We start from the raw sequence: 5284 nt of genomic DNA, 5'->3' as shown, positions 1-5284 counted from the left end.
CAAACACAAAGTGTCTTGGGTTTAAGGGAGAAAATGTTCAAATTGTGGGAGTCAAGGAGAAAAGGTTCAAGTTGCGGGGTTAGCATAGATACTGTAATTATTTCTAAATAAATAATAAAAATATATATATATATATATATATTGTTTTCCTTTAGCTAAAGTAGTTGCAATGGATGTGTAGAGTGGATGGTTTTTTTTTTTTATTCCTTGAGTATTTTGGGTTGTTTCAAAAGAGTAATGGCTCCTCTTAGTCTCCTAAAATTTTTGGTTTGTTGATTTTGCTATCTATAACTTGATTCTTCTTTACTTAATAAAGTTTAGAATTTTTTGTAAGTATATTTTTTCTTCAAGAAAATGAATAGAAATCTACCTTCATGTTCATGCTCATGTTAATGTTTATATTTGTAAACCTAAATTATATTTAAGCCACTAATTTTAAAAAGAAAAAGGAAAAAAAAAAAAAAAAAACCTGTAGGGGTTTCGATGTCTTGATGTTAGTGGGTGGCCTGTATAACAAAGGCAATGACCCCTTAGATTCCTCTCTCTCTCTTTCAAATGTTTTGTCAGTCTTAGGTTTTTTTTTTTTTTTTAGTGAAACAGTGCGTTTTATATAACAATCCACAACATTTTTGTGTCTCTCTATCTTTCTTCAAAGCCTTATCTGGTTAGTTATTATTATTAGTCCTTAATTATTATTTTTTTTCTTTTTTTAAAATACTAAAATGGTGGGTGTGCTAAAAGACATGAAGAATAGAGAAAGGTGTGGTGTAAGTTTAGTAAATTAATGGGACATTAATAAGCTAATAGGAAAATAAGTTAATATGAACTTTTGCATAACACTAAAAACACTTAAATGAAAGAGGTAAAAAAAAAAAAAATGCACAATGCAAAATTAGAGTGCCACTTGGCAGAATCTCATGCACTCTTGCATATGGTCTCTGCTTTTATATATACTAGCTTTTTAACCCGCACTATGTGCGGGAAACTTTTTATTTATATTTATTAGAAAGAATTTTTTTTAAAAAAAATAATATTTAAATACACTTTTACCACATACTAAACACCCAACACATATCTCCATTTACAAATCTAATTATAAACACCATAGGCAGATACCAAAAACTAATTTAACCAAATCTAACTCAAATATCTAAATCTAAAACAATTCAACCAAGTGCATTTGAAGATGCTGATTCAGCATCAGCTAACTTTTTTTCCTTTTGAATTCCAATGTGCCTTTACATTGCTTTTTGTGTGGTTATGTGCTCAATGCTCATTTTATATCTCAGTTGTTCTTTTTGTTCTTGCTCCTTTCCAATCGACCAAATATTGTTTTCCCTTCTTATTTTCCGTCTATCATGTCCCTTTTGTGAGGAATAAATATAGACATTTGTAGATTCCGTTCAACCCCAACACTTATATACTGCACAAAGTAAATGTATCTTAGAAGCTTGATAAGAAACTATAAAATTTAAATAAATAAAAAATCATAAATGCATATAAACCACAAAGTTTGATCATAATCTACGGTAAACAATACACCAATTGTTTTATTTATTTATTTATTTTGTGTTATACATAGATTCATTGCGTTATTGAAAGTGTATGGAGAGTTATAACAGCAGGGCAGAATATGAAATTGCAAAAAGTGTACCCATATCTCCTTGCAATCAAAATGTATTGCAAGTTGGACTACAAATTTGGTTATACAGAACAAAGCAAGTTTTCTTATACATTCACAAACTTATATGCTTCTAATTCAAGGAAAAAATTCAAGTAATTAAAACATAATTAAAAAAAGAATATAACAATAAAGAAATGTTAGATCCATATGGAAGTTTCCATACAAAAAAAAAACCTTAAGTAATACATGAATATTAACAGAAGTTCAAAGTCCTATAAAAGCTCAAATCTCTTAAAACAGTACACCAATATAAGAAATTTGAGTGGTTTATTCTATCTAGGCACAAAGTTAAAAGTAACCTCCAACTTTTTATGGCTTATCCAGACCTTCAAATGCTTTAATATGTCTATAAGTCTCTCATCAAGCTCTCTGATCCATTCAACCACACCCTTTGATATTTCAAAATTAATATATGCCTGTCATTAAACAAATAAATGCATTATTACTACCAGTTTTCTCAAAAGTAACATACTCAACATGCTTTTAAAAAAATGCTAAAGCTTTATTACAATCTAGTCAGATTGGAATATTAGTAACCAAAAAAAAGGTTGTTGCATCTACAAAATTTTGATACATCAAGTGAAAAAATAAATCAAACAATAAGACAGCCCCTATATAGGGCACATAAATAAATGAAAGAAAGAATATATTCTGTAATCAGAAAACCAAAATATCAAACTGTGGTCTGTAATCAATCATAGAAACAAATATTGGAGTATAAAATCTAATCTCATTAGAAGATAAGTTTAATTCACTAATGCAAACCTGTATGCAAAAAAAAAAAAAATTCCAAGTTCAATACCACTGCCACCACCAAATCAGTAAAAATCTCCAATGTAAGATCACATTCACAGACCCACAATTTTTTTATGAATATACTTTCAAAAACACCGAGCCACCTCTAAATCAAACCCAAATTCACTGAGCTAACAATTCATTCTCAGTGACAAATTAAAAAATTTGTAAAAATTCATTCTCAGCATTCCTAGCTACTTGGTAACTAAGAGCTCATGCCGCCAAAAATCAGGAAAAATAAATTTCTACAGGAAATTGATCCAATGGTTTCCTATAGACTAATTTTCATGTGAGAATAGCGAGTTTGTCATGTTGATAATTTCATCTTGCATGATGATAACTTCATCTTGTACTCTTCATGCATATTAAGTCCTAAAACACTTGTCACAACCGCTATAAAGCCATTTTTGGACAATTGATGCCTAGATGAAAATGTTCAGCATTATATTTGTGACAGATGAGAAAGGCATAGTGATTGTGAGGAAAACACAATGATTCCATCAAAAGAAGGATTTTTCTTGGAACATAGTTTTCCCTCCAACTCACCATATGGCATTCAACTGATCATCCACACGTGATCAATTTAATAGTCAAGTTACTTGATTAAATATGGCTTAACATGTCATGTGATTAAAGTACATGTGGTTCATCATCTAAATGCCATGTAATTGGTTGGAGGAGATTTCTTCAAACCAATTTAAAGGAAAACTATTATTTTACTTGGAACCCTCATGTTTTGCTTTTAGCAACAGACCTTTGTATAGAGCACCTGGCAATTGAAAGGGTGAGATACCAGCCCCATGAAATATGAATTGGCTATACTGATACCCAACAGAAATCTATAGCATCATGTCCATACACAAAATTCCAGTTTGCACCTCACAAAAGTGAAAAGTCTAATAATGTCGAGAGAATCTAGTTCCTGTTCATTAAAGAGCACATATTTAGCATTCACAAATCCAATCAAATGTATGGTTTGCTGCTTACAGAATCTAGTTATGGACATCAGATGCTGTTAGATTTCACATACGTTGTTGCAAAATGACTTGAAATATCTATATTCATAATAATATCATGTAAGATGCATTTCAATTTTATTCACTAATCATCAAGCCCTTTATATGTTAAGGAAGCAATATTGAGAAGCAAATTCAAAACACATTTTGGCAATTTAAGAAACTCTTTTTAGCAATTAAATAAGCTTTACACAACTATCTCTAGAAGCTTAATCTGTCAGAAAGCACCACAAATAGTTCCTATTCATTATAGAGTACATAATAGTTCCCCTAACTTTCAAATACATAATCTTAAAGGCAATTGTCATTCAATTTTATAGAGAAAAATATAGAAGGGTTCCAACTTGGGAGCCCTATAAGAATTAGAGTCTAAAAGTTCATTTTAAGATTAAGTTTCATATTCTTCCAAGAAGAGAAAAAATGATTATGAGGAGATAGAAATAGGGATTTACCACCAAACTTTCTATGGATTACACGGCCAAACTGTCATGGATTTCAATAATAATTTTTTCTATTTTGTCTACAAAGCAACTATATGGGAAATTAGGGAAAAAGGTAGCCAAACATTTTGGATTTTCTTTTTTCCTCTGTCTGTTGGTTTGGAACGGAACATGCAAACAGTTAAAAAGTGGGCCAAATCATCAGAGAGAGTATCCGAAAGAGGGAAATTAACCACGCTATTCTGACCTTGTGTGTATGGAGTTGCAGAGAAGAAACGGAATAGGGCGGAAGAGCAGGTCTCAAATATTCTTCCAAAGAGAAAATTATAAACCCTAGATCCGACAAAAACGAAAAAAAAAAAATCAAAGTAGATTTAAGCGATCTGGAATCTGATCGATTCGAAATTGGTACCTGGTTGAACTTGAGGGCGTGCATATGAGAATGTTAAACTGAAAAGCGAAGAGAAAAACTTAATTAAAATACCAAAATCAAAAACTATATATCAAAACCTAATCATAATTAATAAAAAAACTTAAATCGAAGATAAAAACTCACCGATGAAAGAAATTAATGGACAGTTAGATGAAGAAATCTGACAAGAAAGTGAGAGACTTCTTTTCATTCTTGATTGCAAACCATGGAAATATGTCAATTGGCTTCTGTTTTTTCTTTTTCATCGGCAGGGAAAATCTTTTCTTTTGGCCGTTTGTGTTAACAAATGGAAAGAATGGATGATTGTGTGTTTTGGGTTTCAGTTTTTAGAGCGTGCAGTTTTTGATCTCTCGATCTCTCTCTCCTTCTGCGTTCTCTGCCTCTCTATTTCTCTATCTCTCGGTCTCTCTTTATCCTTTTTTTCTCCGTGTAGCTATCTTCCTTTTTTCTGTCTTAACCAGTTAATTTCCTTTTATACCAAGAGGGGTTCCAAACACTGTTTTAATGTAGCGAAAAATTATAATTTGTTGCTTTTAAACGGTGTTATAGCGTTGTCAAAACAATATAATGTATTGCTTTTTAAAGTTACACATGTCTGAATTTTAAGTAGGGACTTTTCCTATTTGTCATTATCTCCTTAATTTTAGGAACTCATTTTCTCTCAGCTTCTGCTATTATATATACTAGTCGCTAACCAGTGCGATGCACGGGATAGTTAAACAAAATTTATACACATTCACTTTTATTGGTACAATCGTTTGAAAATAATTCTAATTAATACCCAAATGTAAGAGACACATTGACTTACTATTTAAAGTAGCCTTCTGAAGAATTTACACATATTGTGCAACTGAGCCTTAATTTCTCATCAACAATAAAAACATGGAAATTCAAAACATGAAAAGAAAATAAAAAT

General features: G+C 30.9%; 1 long non-coding RNA gene across 1 annotated transcript; it reads right to left on the bottom strand.

The window, feature by feature from the left end:
• Positions 1–1819: 1819 nt before the first annotated feature.
• LOC126690858 (uncharacterized) lies at positions 1820–3982 on the bottom strand. The gene is made up of 2 exons (XR_007644753.1): positions 3234–3982; positions 1820–2100 (listed from the first exon to the last, which is right to left on the bottom strand). It is a non-coding gene; the product is annotated as an uncharacterized LOC126690858 (long non-coding RNA).
• Between the last annotated feature and the right edge of the window lie 1302 nt (positions 3983–5284).

This window comes from Quercus robur, chromosome 7 (assembly GCF_932294415.1).
Source record: "Quercus robur chromosome 7, dhQueRobu3.1, whole genome shotgun sequence".
In the NCBI taxonomy this organism is placed as follows: domain Eukaryota; kingdom Viridiplantae; phylum Streptophyta; class Magnoliopsida; order Fagales; family Fagaceae; genus Quercus; species Quercus robur.
This window is presented reverse-complemented; position numbering and strand designations above follow the sequence as displayed.